At 50.6% G+C, this 14,646-nt stretch overlaps 1 long non-coding RNA gene across 2 annotated transcripts in view; it reads left to right on the top strand.

Moving 5' to 3' along the window:
* The window catches only part of LOC141541516 (uncharacterized), a 6,571-nt gene extending 2,634 nt beyond the window's left edge, over positions 1–3,937 (top strand). For both annotated transcript variants that reach the window (XR_012481829.1, XR_012481828.1), the window contains 2 exons: positions 496–573; positions 3,240–3,937. This is a non-coding gene — a long non-coding RNA (uncharacterized LOC141541516). The remainder of the gene's footprint in view (positions 1–495; positions 574–3,239) is intronic.
* Positions 3,938–14,646: the final 10,709 nt, after the last annotated feature.

Here is a 14,646-nt window from a genome sequence, read left to right as displayed (position 1 = left end):
CGTACTTAGCATAGCACCCGTGAATGCGCATGGAAGCCACTTAATAAGGCTTTGCTGCTCAGTTCCTTCAGTCATGTCCTGATCTTTGTGACCCACTTGGGGTTTTCTTAGCAAACTACTGGAGAGGTTGGCCCGATCCAACTCATTTCACTTATGAAAAAACTGAGGCAAATGAAGTTCAATGACTTGCTGGGAAGTGTCTGTGTCAGTGCTACACAGCCATTCAGTATCTAAGGCGAGCTCTGACTCCCGGCCCTGCGCTCCAGCCACTCTGTCGCCTGGTACCGAGGAGGCATTTAATGCTAGTTGACCAACACTCTAAGGCCAGCTCTCTAACCATTAGACTACCCTGGTTTTCTTAATGTCATATTATTATTGTTATTAAAATGTGATGGAATTGGATACTGAGAATATCTTCCAAAAGTAAACGTCGCTTGTATACGTGCACACATATCTCCATCCGTCTGTCCGTCTGTCCGTCCTTCTATTATTCAGCCCAGCCTGAGATCGCTGCTGCTGTATCTCCATCGGCAGATGGGTCCTCCACCTCCACCGGCTCCTGTCTCTGTTCAGGTAGGGACTGGCTGCCATTGTTTAGCCATTTTGCAGCTGAGGCAGGCGGCCATGAAGGGACTTGCCCTTGCAGAATCTGGTCTCTCCAGGTCCCTGCCCTTCCCACAAGAGCCCCTAACTGTCCCCGGCCCCTGGAGGACAGCGACCTCCTTCCTTTTGCTTCTGCACGCAGAGGGGGGGCCACTTAGTAACTGCTTGTGAATGGCATGGCACTGACCAGTGCTGACCATGCATGTTTCAGCGGAGACCAGAAGGTGGCGCCAGAGAGGAAGGCAAAGTCCCTCCTGGATGCCCGGAGCCGCTGCCTTATTGGGGCCCCTTCCCCTCCCTAGCCCACCCAGAGCAGGCTTTCCTGGTCAGCTGCCCCGAGACGGCACCCCGCTTGTCCCGAGGCCCCCAGACTCTGCCAACGGAAGATGATGTTGTCTGGAGCCTGGAGAGCGTTCCAGCGGGGAGCAATAGGGTTCCGTCTGGATGGGGCTGATGGGACCCTCCCCCATAAGGTCCACCCAAAGCAGGGAGCTGGGCAGGGGCTCTTCAGCTCTCAGCAAGGGAAGGAGGGAGCAGGAGATCCCAAACCCTTCACAGCATTTAATTAAGTGGTGCAAAATGAGTGCTAATGTTGTTACATGTAATTGAGGGAAAGACTACAATAGAAGGAGACAGCCCCCAAATCAGCGGGCCGGCTGAGGTGGACAGAGTGCTGGGCCGGGGGCGGGACTCGCATCGGATGAGCTGCTTGCTTTCCTCCAAAGTGTGCGATTTTGGAGGCCGAGTGGAGCCGACTTCAGGCCCTTGGTCCACAATTCACTAATTTCAAAGTTTTCCCTTTCCTCAACCCTAAAATGAGGAAAACATTCTAGATGTGGGATCCTTTGGACATCTCCAAGGCTCAGTTTCCTCATCTGCAAAATGGGGTAATTAATAGAGTTTTGAGCTTGAGCTAGCCCAGCCCCATGATCCATTGGGTCAGCTGGGCCTGGCATCAGGTCGTGAGTAAGTCGGGGAGCTGCTTGGGGCCCCAAGCAGAATGCGAACAGCAGATGCTCTGGACTGTTGGAGGGAATTTCCACAAGGGACAGTCCTCCCATGGGTGGAATCCCAGGTCTGGGAGAACATAGAAAAGAGCTGAAATACTTCCCTCCCGAGGTGTGCTGTGCGGAGACGTGGGACAGGCACCGTGCTGGCCACTCGCTGAAGGCCTTAGGCATGGGAAATGGAGGCAGACTGGCCCAGGAGATCCCGGGCACCCAAGTCCCGGCAGGCAGGGCAAGCCTCAGGCAGCTGCACCACTCCCAGGTTTTTGTAATCTTTTACAGCGTTTGCTCTGGGACCTTTATGGTCCACACCACATGGTGTGGTGCCACGGATAGAGCCGGCTTCAGAATCTGGGAGACTTGGGTGCCCGTATTATTCTAATACCCATCGACTGTGTCATCCTGGGCCAGTCGTTTACCTCAGTGATGGGCTTCCTCAGAATAACCCTCAGAGACACTGCTGACCTCAGGGTCACCTCAGTCAGGACTTTTCAAGGCCAATGGAGAGGGAAGGGAAGCCCCCTCCCTTGAGTCAGCCCCTCCCATTCCAGGAGATCTAGAATCTCCTTCACAATGAATCCGAACGTGCCTCCCATCGTTTCAGAGTTGGAGCAACCTGCCTAATTCAGCCCATACTCCCTCCAAATCTTCTCTACAGTGGGTCCCCAAAGCGGCCATGGAGCCTCCTTTTCAAGGCAGCTCCTCCCACTTTTAGGGAGGGGTCGCTGGCTTTGGAGAAACCGGGACAGGGTCTAAATCCTGCACCTACTACTTTTGTGACCTGGGACAAACCACTGAAGCGCCTCCTCGATAGAATAAGAGAACTGGACATTATAGCACGTGGGCGCCCTTCCAGCTCCCGACCCACCCGAGCGGATGTCATTCTGGGAAGGTTTTTCTCAAGGCAAACCCAAAGGCTGGCCTTCCACCCACCGTCCCTCACCCTGCTCTCAAGGGCAAGTAGGAGGGGAATTCTTCATGTAATCCCCAGCAGCTGCTCAGCTCTAAGGCACCTCTTCTCTGGGCTGAGCACACCCCGGGCCTTCAGTGGCTGCTTTCACTGTGGCCATTGAAGGCCTTTCACCATCCTGGCAGGGGCCAAGGATGTACTAGAGCTCCCAATCTCCTTCCTCAAATATGGTGCCCAAAATGAGCCTAATGCTCCAGGGATAGCCCAGTCAGGGCAGAGAACAGGTCCATCTGAACCGAATGCTCCAGGGATAGCCCAGTCAGGGCAGAGAACAGGTCCATCTGAATCTAATGCTCCAGATATAGTCCTAGCAAGGCAGAGAACGGGTCCATCTGAACCGAATGCTCCAGGGATAGCCCAGTCAGGGCAGAGAACAGGTCCATCTGAATCTAATGCTCCAGATATAGTCCTAGCAAGGCAGAGAACGGGTCCATCTGAACCGAATGCTCCAGGGATAGCCCAGTCAGGGCAGAGAACAGGTCCATCTGAACCTAATGCTCCAGGGATAGCCCAGTCAGGGCAGAGAACAGGGTCCATCACAGACCTTTTTGTTATATAGTCAGACTGAAATTACTTTGCAACCTAAAGTGACTTGTTTTTTTTTTTTTTTTTTTTTTTTTGTTTTTTGTTTTTTGTTTTGTTTTTTGTTTTTTTTGGAGGGGGTAGAGGTGGGCTGCCACATCCCACTGAAGAGCAAGATGGGCCAGCTGTGTAGACAAGCTGAATTACGGATGCATAAACAATCAGGAAGCTCCGAACACCTATTCTGGTGGTGGCGGTGTGGGAAACAAACTTACATTCCACATCAGCTGATGATCAGATTAGGGGGACAGGAGTTTGGACACTCACCTGGAAAAGTAGCTAATACCTGCCTGGAGGCTTGGCTCTCAGGTGCAGGAAGCAGAGCCTTTTGGTCCAACGTTCACGTAGAGCCTAGGAAATTCCCATGCCAGCCCTTTCCAGCTTCTCAGCAGCAAGAGGATGTTGGCATTCCCAGCTGTCAGTCGCCAGCCAGTGTTAGGAACAGAATACAGACACTAGGAGAGAGCCCTGGGACCAGGGTCAGAAGACTTGAGTTCGAACCTCTGCTGTCACCTTCCTGTGGAGTTACAAATCATCTTCCTCAATGTTCATCAGCTTTCTTCTCTGAAAAATGAGGCAGTTACACTAGGTTATCTCTAAAGTCTGTTCCAACCATAGGTGTCCTGGTAAGCATTTAACTATTGGCTCTCCAAATAGATATGACATCATTTTATGTTTAGTCTGAATGATCCACATTTTCTCCATCACTTTCTTCCATCTAAGCAACCAACAAAACAATAAATCTTTATGTAAAAATAAACAAGCCCATCTATCTTATTAGCTTGCAAATTTGCTTTCATCTTTAACAAATTGTAAAATTATAGGTATAATAAAGAATTATTTTAAAATAAATTTCTTCATGATGAATTATCAGCAAATGTTTGATTTGTATGCCTGTTTTGTAGATTATACACCCGGCATCACATAAAAATTTATTGAGTGAAAAGGGTTGCAAGTGGAAAAATTTAAGAAGCCCTAGTGTAATGGATAGTTTACCCATTTCTAACTCATAAATATTCACAATTTAACGATCAACTCTTGTACTGATGTTAGGATTCTTACAAGGTGCTAAGTCACTGGAATGGATAGGGACAATAATTATCTAATTTAGTGTGGTTCAGTATGATTGATCTGATCCTTCAAGGTACTGAGTGGGACTGAGAAGACAATGGTTAAATCTAATTTCACATTGATTTAATCCTACAACAAATAATGGTTTCCTAGTGATGAAATGATTGGTGTGTCCTCTGTGTGCACCATATAAGCAGGAAGCTCTCAGGGCCAAGGAGGACTTTGGGTGATTCACAGTCAGCATTCAGACAAGGGGATTCACAAGTCGGGCAGAAGGATGGAAGACAGAGGAGTGGTGGCAGGCTGTCCTGTGGGGAACACTGAAACCCAGGAGGAAGGCCTCCAGAAAACTAGCTGGGCCCCAAGTGAAGGAGATTTGGAAAGAGACAGTAAAAGATTTGAACTCCTGGCTGCATTTGGGATTAATGAACTGAACTGAAACTAAGGCTGCCTCCAGAAGCTCCCCAAGAATCCTGTTCTCAGAGAACATTACAATTTATAGAAGAGAACATTACGTACTGAAATGTTAAATTCTCACTCAAAATTTAACAATCGACTTTTGTACTGAAATGTTAACAAATGCTCACACTCAAAATTTAACAATCAACTTTTGTACTGAAATGTTAACAATCAAGCCTTGCAAGCCGGGTTTCAGCTGGTTCTAGCAGACTTCTGCTTCCGATTCTGTCTATGATTCTATAATCCTACACACATCCCCCACTTCGGAGGAACTGACAACAGCCACTAATATTTACGTAACACATTCTTTACAATAGCCGTGTGAGTGGACAGTAGGAATATTCTTTTTCCTATTTTACAGATAGAGAAATCGAGGCTGGGAGATATGACTGGTTCACAGTCATCAGAAGACAAGACAAGATTCAATCTCTGGTTTTCTGACCGAAATCCAACACCCTTCCCATTTAGTAACTTAAGTTAGCAGTTTAGATTCTCACATGGGCCGTGTCAAGGGTATGCGAACATTTTCCAAATGATATTACCTTTCGTCCACTTTAGCTAAACCAGTGAATCCAGATTTCCATGATTAAGCCTGGGTTGGGTTGTGGCGGAGGGGTACAGAGAAGACTCGGGGTTCTTGAAGACCAAACTGGTGCTCACAGGGCACGCCGAGTCAACTCCAACCCCCAGTGTTCAGCAGGTGCTGGGGGTGAACTTGCCAGCTTCTTTAGGGCAGCGCTCCTTTGCCTGTGTTTGTACTCCAAGTGCCAAGCATAGTGTTTGGTACAGAACAGGTGCTCAAGAGAGGCTGGGACGGACGGGGCTAGAACAAGAGCCAGAATTGCTACTCTCAAGAACTGGGCAGGGGGTTGGACATAATGTCCTAAAGACAAAGGAGGGCATGCAGAGTGATTTCTAGAGGAAGGAGAGTTCTAACAAGGAAGCGGCTGGAGCGGAGGATCAGAAGGGCTTCAGGAGGAGGTGACACCAGAGTCACCAGGTCAAGGATGGAGGGGGCAGCCCAGGCTCAGAGGCTGGGAGTGCATGGATGGGAAGGGGACACCATCAGAGCCACGTATCATGGAAAGCTTGAAAGGCAGAGCACAGACTCAGGAAGAGCCACGTTGGCCAGGCTTTGGACATGGGTCTGGTCAGGGACAGAAGTGGCCAGCCTTGGGAGCCACCAATTAGCTAGCTCACCGATGTTTGGACTCTACGACCTGCTAAACTTTCCCATGACACACAGGGACCAATGATCTGCTTTGGTCAAATGCATCAAAAGCAATGAAATCCTGGGCAATCTACTGTTGCCATGGAGATATCATGGCAGTTCCATCAGCTGGTGATGATGTGTTTTGAGATTGCAGGGAGGAGTTTCATGGAAAGGGTGGGGAAGGTGCTGGAACAAAGAGATCTTTAAGAAAGCAGGTATTATCCTCTGTCTTGGTGCCGTGTGGGGAAGGATGATGGAGGGATCTACTGCCCCAAGAAGGCAACGATTGGTGAAATAACCAGAGCAGCCCTCACAGATATTGCCTCCTCTGGCCCCTGGACCCAAATGGCTCCGGAGGGGAAAGTGAGGCCGGTGACCTTGCCCAGCCCTCAGTCTCTATAATCTACTTCACTTGCATGCACTGGGTCCCCTGGAGAAGGAAGCACAAACAACAAGAAGCAGCAGCTGGGTCAGCCCAGAGGCCCAGGACTAAGGTGATGTCTGAGGGGAGGGGCTCCAGGCTATCTCACCAATCATCACCCTCAGCAGCTGCTTCAAGCAGCTCATCGAAGTCCTCGTGGGCTCCTCCACCTGGTACCACATGAGCTCCCAGCTGCTTCTTTGCGCTCCCCTTTCACGCACCCTGTCTCAGAATACGCCACAAAACTCTCCCCACAAGTCCCAGTTCAGCATCTCACCGGCCACAAGGTGCCATCTCCTCAGCAATGGCACACACATCCCTGAAGGATTAGAGTCAGGGCCTTACAGGTTACCCTGAAGATACAACGCACAGACCAACAAGACCACAAGGTTTACACAGATTAACACCCAAGCACTTATTAAGCACTTCCTGTATGCCAGACACCATGTTAGGCACTAAGGAGACAGGGACAAAAACGATCTCCTCCTGGCCCTCAAAGACCCCATTCTAATTTCTCTGAAAGCAATTTTTGGAGAGGAAAAATGTGAACACAAAGTATTCAAAAAGGGGAGAGTACGAATGAGCCGGGGGATGAGGCAGCTCTCTCATAGATGCTACTACCTGAGAACAGGTTTCAAGAAAATCCGGTACTCCTGGGGCAGCTAGGGGGCGCAGTGGATAGAGCACCAGCCTTGAATTCTGGAGGACCCGAGTTCAAATCCTACCTCAGACACTTAACACTTCCTAGCTGTGTGACCCTGGGCAAGTCACTTAACCCCAGCCTCAGGGGAAAAAAAAGAAAGAAAATTAGGTACTCCAGAGGTTCAGGGGCATGAGGGGCAGCCAGTGCAGGGCGCAGAGAGATCCCTGCGTCTTCAAAATAGTGGGATCCTCTAGTCCCAGTCTACCTGTTCTGGGCCCCAGCTGAGGGCCTCCCCAGTCAATGAAAGGTCCTGTTCAAGCCAGGAAATCTCCCAGTTCATAGCTTGACTTGGGGCTGGAGATGTGCTTGCTCCTGAGTAAATCACTTCCAATCTCTCCAGACGACATTTCCTGGAGGCAAGTCCCATCTGCCCTGTCTGCATTATCAGGTAAAAGATAAGATTCATTTTTGAGTTCGTCATAGATTTAGAGCTGAAAGGGACCTCAGAGGTCATGTGATTCAACCTCCTAAATTTACAGAGAAGGGAACAGGCCGGAGAATTAAAGTGACAGAACCACTACCCTTTTCTTCATCATCATCATCATCACCACCTCCCTCTCTATAACCTTTATCTTCATCACCTTCACTACCATCATTTTCCCGCCATCATGTTCTGTCGCTGTATCTCCTTCATCATCATCATCATTAGCAGCAGCAGCTTTTTCTTATTTATAGCCATCTTCCTCATCTTTTCCCTGTCACAGTATTTTGGGACGCCCTTGGCTCTCATGCCCACAATGCCCTTTCGTGCCCTCCATCCTATTCATGCCTGGCACAATACTCAGAAGAGAAAGCTGTAAGACTTCCAAGCAGGGGATCCTAAAATAACTAGGAGAAAATTCCCCAAATAGTTCTTTGGTGGTTGTCACGTCTCTCGGTCTTGTCTGACTCTTCCGAGCCCATTTGGGGTTTTCTTGGCAAAGATTCTGCAATGCTCGCCCGTTTCCTTCTCCAGCTTGTTTTACCGCTGAGGAAACTGAGGCAAACAGGATTGAGTGACTGGCCCAGAGTCTCACAGCTAGGAAGTATCCCTAGCCAGAGGGCTCCCTACCTCTAGCCCCAGCTCTCTCTCCACTGGGCCAGGTAGATGCCCTGAATCCTTAGGTGTCTGGGAACAAAGATTCTAGAATCCTCATTTTAGAGAGAGGAGGAAATTTAGTGTTTGCTTAAGCCAGCCCCACCCCCGTTTTCTAGAAGAGGAAATTGAGACCCAGAGAGATAATCCACAAGTCTCCATTTAACCCATTATCTATTCCTGCTTGGTATTTCCCACCTCTGAGACTTGGTTCCCTAAAACTCGGCTCTGCTCCCTCCTCCCCTCTGCTCTTTGCTCCCTCCTCCCCTCTGCTCTTGGCTCCCTCCTCCCCTCTGCTCTTGGCTCCCTCCTCCCCTCTGCTCTTTGCTCCCTCCTCCCCTCTGCTCTTGGCTCCCTCCTCCCCTCTGCTCTTGGCTCCCTCCTCCCCTCTGCTCTTGGCTCCCTCCTCCCTTTCTGGCTCTTTGCTCCCTCCAAGACTCACTTGAGCCGCCCATCCCAGTGAAAGCTTCTCCTTTTCCTCCCCAAACAAAGCAGCCTAACTCTCCATCTGCCTCCCCCTCCCCCATCAGCACCTCATTAGAATGTAAGCTCCTCTAGGGCAAAAACTGCTTGGGGATTTTTTCCTTTGAATTCCCAGGACCCCAACTGGGCGCCTAAGTAGAAGGAAGCATTTAGCAGAGACTCCCGGCCTTTAATTGAATCTGGATGCCTGGTTTGGAAGGGCTCCTGGCTCGGGTTTGAGACACTATTTGCTATTTGTTTATTGAAAGGTTTGTGTATTGATTTTTTTTTTTTATGGCTTTTTATTTACCAGACATAGGCATGGATAATTTTCCAGCATTGACAATTGTGAAACCTTTTGTTCCAACTTTTCCCCTCCTCTCCCCCCCATGGCAGATTGACCAATACATGTTACATATGTATAAGTTAAATAATATGTATACGTTAAATACAATATTTGTATACATGACCAAACAGTTGTTTTGCTGTACAAAAAGAATCAGACTTTGAATTAGTGTACCATTAGCCTGTGAAGGAAATCCACAATGCAGGTGGACAAAAATAGATATATTGGGATTCTATGGAGTGGTTCATAGTCATCTCCCAGAGCTCTTTCGCTGGCTGTAGCTGGTTCAGTTCATTACTGCTCTGTTGGAAGTGATTTGGTTCATCTCTTTGTTGAAAATGGCCACGTCCAGCAAAATTGATCATCATATACTATTGTTGAAATATACAACGATCTCCTGGTCCTGCTCATTTCACTCAGCATCAGTTCTGTATTGATATTTTTCAAGTTCAATATTAAAAAAAAAAAAAGAAAGAAAAGATTTTTGACCCTTGTCCCCTTGCAGTTTTATGGAGTAGGAGATCTTCATTCTGCGGGCTTCTGTCCTTGTCCCAGGTCTTTTCAGCAGGCTACAGATTGTTAGACTCATTGACAGATTGTTAGAACAGAAGCGCTCTAAAGTGGGAGGGGAACCTCGGGATCACTGATTCTAAAGCCAGAAGATTTTAGAATCATTGACAGATTGATAAAACAGAAGGACTCTCTCTAAGGTGGGGGTGGGGACCTCAGGATCACTGATTCTAAAGCTAGAAGATTTTAGAATCATTGACAGATTGTTAGAACAGAAGCGCTCTAAAGTGGGAGGGGAACCTCGGGATCACTGATTCTAAAGCCAGAAGATTTTAGAATCATTGACAGATTGATAAAACAGAAGGACTCTAAGGTGGGGGTGGGAACCTCGGGATCACTGATTCTAAAGCCAGAAGATTTTAGAATCATTGACAGATTGTTAGAACAGAAGGACTCTAAGGTGGGAGGGGGAGACGTCCTTACAGCTGTTTCCCCTAGAAGCTATACTCCATCAAAGTCACAGGGTCACTGAGAATACCTCATAGGATAGTGTAGCATGTGGGGTGAAATCCAGCCCCCCTGCACCCTCGCCCCTTAGCCCTCCCTTCAGGGATGAGCTCCTGCAGATGGAGACTTCGACAACAGGGACTTGGGGGGGGTGTCTCCCTTTGGAAGCTGAGCTCAGCTCCCTTTTCAGGCTTCTTTTTCTGCCTGCAGAACAGTGGGGAAATCCATTTCAAAGAGAACATCCACCTTGTGAGAAGGCTGAGAATCTGATGTGACTGCCCCCTGCTTCCCATCATGCTTGGAGTCAGAGATGGAGGCCGGACTCATGCATCCCTAGAGTGGCAGGGTCCCTCTTCAAACTCATTTCCTCTCACTCCAACCCCAGGACTCCTTGCACTGTGCCACGGGTTCAAATCTTGACTCTGCACTTTACTAGCTGTGTGACCTTGTCGTTCTCCCCCAGATTGGTTCAAGCCTCTGGGGATTTTTACTTTGGAGAAAGGAAAATTTAGACTGAGGGGACGTTGTAGCTGTTTTCAAATATTCAAAGGGCTTTTGAGTGGAAGAAGAATTAGTTGTGTGTTCTCTTCGCCCCAGAGGGCACAACCATGGGTTTCAGGAGCCAAGAATCATATTTAGGCTTAATGTAAAAGGGGAAACATTCTCCCAAATGGTCCTTATTGGAAGTGTCATGGACTGTCTGGGCAAATCCAGCAGATTCCCCACACCGAAGGCCTTCAGAGTCAGGGATGGCCTTTGACTTCTGCCATCTCCTTTTTATTTCACTTTGAGAACCTTCCCTTCTTTCGAGGAAGCTTAGATTGCAAATGATTCCTCTGTGGACTCCATTTCCCACAATGCTTGCATTGGAAAGCATTCTCTGGACTACATGAGGCTCCTGGTGTGGTAATGCCATCCAGAGAAGGCTCCAATTGGGTGAGGGGGTCTAAAAGCAGGGAGGGGGGCTCTCACTTGGGACTGTGGACAGGTGGAGGCTAGGCCTGTGGAACAGAGAGAGAGGGCAAGTGGCCCAGCTGTGTCGTTTGGAATTCCGACCTTGCCCACGGCACGCCAAGGTGGCAAGAGATGTCACTGTGTGACAGCTCCCTCGCTGCCTTGCGGAGACTAATGGGGAAGGTCATGAAGCAGAATAATGTTAGAGTCCAGGCTTCAACACGGATGCCGTAAATTTGAACAGATTTCTGCTGTGTTGGGCACATGGAGAGATTTAGGAGGAATTTGACTCACGCTTCCTTGGAAGATGTGGGAAATGCCCGGCACCTCAGGGTGAAGGCTTCCTCCCAAGGCGGTCCCTGGGTGTTGGGTTTTAATTCTTACCCTTCCAATTGTCTAAGATTGGTTGGGGTTTGGGCTGGGTTTTGAACAGATGATGTCCCAAATAGCACTCGGAGCCTGGATGCTACAGATACAAGAAGAAAAAGTGCTTCCAACTCCATCTTCTGTCCTCCAGCAGAGGAAAGCATGGGTTCCCAAGCTTCCCTCCCCATGCTCTTCATGGGAAAGGTCGGAGATTTCTTGGAATCCCACTAGTTTGGCTTCTGGGTCTCAACAGGCATTGAATGTCGAGCTCAGTTCCTGCAGCCAACAGGGAGTGCCTTTTGAATATGAAGTGGCCCAATTTTCCACTCCTGTTGAGTCATTGCCCCAGCTGTGATGGATTGACGCTTTCTAGAACCATGATAGGAAATTGTGTACAGAAAATCCCCCTGCGGCTTTGGGGAGTTTGATTCTGTTGGAAATCATCTGTATGCATTCTTCTTCTTTCCCAAGCCTTGAGCTTCCCAGGAATTTAGGAAGGGCCTCTGGAGAAAGGACAGGATTTGGTGAGAAAAGGAAAGGGATCCTGGAAATGGAGCAGGGGCTGGGCCATGGTGACCGGCCCATGTCTTGGAGACCTGCAGGGGGGCCACAGGGCACAAACACAGCCCAGCAGCTCAGAAGTGGCCAACAGCCAGCATGGATGGTCAGCCGGGAAGTTTTCTTCCTTGCTCATTTCTAAATACTTCAGGTATGTTATCCCGGGGAGAGTGAAATGTCGCTGTTATTCAGAGCCTTCTAAATATTAAAAATGTGGCTGATGCCATCCGCCCCCCATGCGGGGCAGCTCCGGGCAGCGGGGAGGCATGCGGCTGGCTCAGATCCTGCCCCTGGCCCTGCTTCCTGGGCAAGATGTTCCAGGCCTCCTGCCCTCAGCTTCCCCACCTATGAAAGGAGGGGACTGAATTCCTTCCATCTTGAAGCCCCACGATGCTCTGGACCACTTGGAACAGCCAGACAGAGAAAGCCACAGATTGTCCCCGCACGGGGACTGCTCCCGAGCTCCCGAGCGCTGCTTCTCCTGCGACAAGGCTCTCCTGATCCCTCTCCTTCCTTACCAGAATTGTTATATTTACTGTGTATGTGTCCTACTGCTTACCTGGATGGGGCTTCCTCCCCCTGGAAGGGAGCTTTGGAGGCCAGGAACCGTTTCGTTTTTCAGTAGGTGGATAAAGGGCCGGCTCTGGCAGGAGTACACAGGGTGGCTTGTCTCCCCACCAAGATTCCACCAGTTAAGGACCAGAAGGAAACAAGGCTGAGAATCCAGGTCCACATCCCAGTGTAGACTTTCCTGTCTCCACTGTGGTTCAGGAGCCAGAGGGGGAAGGACCTCCGGGACCATCGCTTCCAGCCCCTCCCTTTGGAGATGATCAAATGAGACCGCGGAGAGGAAGCCCATCTCCTAAAATCCCACCGGGAGAAAAGGGAGGGGCTCCGAGTGGAGGGAACGTTTGACAAAATGAAAATACAAAAAGCGGCACTAATGAGAGCTGGCGCAGGCCCGAGCTGAGCGCTCTCTAACCGTGCTGGCCGTCCATCCTCCGGGGGCAGAGGCGGTGACCGGGGCGATTTCCTGAGCCAATCTGCTGCCCTCTCGGGTGAAGCCCGAGTGGAGGAGCTGCGGGTGGGCTTTGACTGAAGGAGGACGAGCAGAGGAAGGAGAAAATCCAGAGAAGGGGTCTTCAGGGAAGATGGAGCTGTGGGCAGAGAAGGAAGATTCGGGTGCTGTTTCCGCTTGGACACAAATGGCGCCCCCTCCTTCTGTCCCAGCCCTTCTTCAAGAAGCCTTCTCCGCGCCCCTGAGACTGGGGTCCCTGACCCCCGTTATCTCGCATGTGTCTTGTCCCCAGACGTTACATTTTCTTCCCCAGTGAGACTGGGGAAGCTGAAGGGCAGGGATGTTTCTTTGAATTTCCAGAGTTTGGCACAAAGCCTGGCACACAGTAGGTGCTTAATAAATGCTCGTGGCGTGGACTGACCCCAACAATAATAACAATGGAACAAAGGACGCGTTTTACATTTTCCAAAGTGTTCCAAGGCCATTAGCTCTTGAATTTCTGGACAAGCCTGTGGCCTCGTGACCAAAGGTACACGGGCAGCTAGTGGCGCAGTAGAGACAGGCGAACGGCCTGGGGTCCGGGAGCCCTGAGTTCAAATGTAGCCTCAGACACTTGGCAGCTTGCCATCCTGGGCAGGCGGGCCTTTCTTGAAGCAGTTCCCTCATGCAAAATGGGGACCATCACCACATGCACCTCCTGGGGCCGTGGGGAGGATCGATGGATGTGACATTTGGGGGGCTTAGCACAGGGCTGGCGCACAGTAGGTGTTCTGTAAATGCTTAGTCTCGTAACCCACTCCTTCTGTGGAGAGCTCTGAATTCAGGGAGACGAAGTCCGGAACCTGGTTTCTCCTGGGACCTCTGCAGCCGGTGGGAGCCCAGCAGTTGGGACACGGGAGAGGGGGAGGGGGAGGCACGGGTTAAGCAAAAGTCACTGAAATCTTGGGTTTCCTGTTATTAAAAAATATGTGACAAAGGGATTCGGCTCTCAGGGCCACGTCCAGAAGAGGACTGCTGGGGTCAGCCCTGGGACAGCCGGGCGCCGGAGGAGCCTGCCCTCCCCGCGAGCCTCAGAATGTCTGAGGGGCACAACCACAGGAGGGGGAGGGGCAGAGCAGGGGAAAAGGGGCTTCCTCCCCAGGGAGGTGGAGCAGGGGGTGGGGAGGAGCCCAGCCCAGGCCACTCAAGCCAGAATTTCATGAATGCTTTATCTTATGAATGGGGCCGGGGTGAGGGAGAGGAGACCACCGGTGGGCTTCCAAGAGTAGAGGTGGTTGGGTGATGGTAGGAGGAACTTGAGCATCAGGCGGCCAGGGGGTACAATGGGCAGTGACTGCAGGAGAATCAGTCCCAGAGGTCAGCAGTCCCCTACCATAAGCCAGGCCTCCCACAATGGGTGACCTCCCACCGGCCGGCTCAGCCCCCTCGTGTCCCTCTTTCTGAAGTGGGTCTGACAATGGCTCCTGGCTCCTGGGGAGCCCAGTGTGTGTGGGGGGGTGAAGCCGCTTATCAGCACCATAGCAGGGCTGGACGCGGGGATGACTCTGCTGGACAGGGGCACGAGCCTCCGACAGTTGGACTCTATGACTCCAAGGACAAGGATCCAGTATTACAGGCGGACGAAGCCGGTGCAGCCTGAGCCTCCCACGCGTCCCCTCTTCTTGGAGCTCTCGTTCCCTCATCCAGCAGTTCTCTGAGCGACCTCCCCCGGCCGGAGTGAGGCGTCCATGGCCGGCTCACGCCCTTGTCTCTGAGCGGCGCCGGGCGCTGCTGGGGGCAGCTCGTTTTGTATGCACTGCAGGACAGGTCAGGGGACAGACC

Source organism: Sminthopsis crassicaudata, chromosome 4 (genome assembly GCF_048593235.1).
Source record: "Sminthopsis crassicaudata isolate SCR6 chromosome 4, ASM4859323v1, whole genome shotgun sequence".
Taxonomy (NCBI): domain Eukaryota; kingdom Metazoa; phylum Chordata; class Mammalia; order Dasyuromorphia; family Dasyuridae; genus Sminthopsis; species Sminthopsis crassicaudata.
This window is presented reverse-complemented; position numbering and strand designations above follow the sequence as displayed.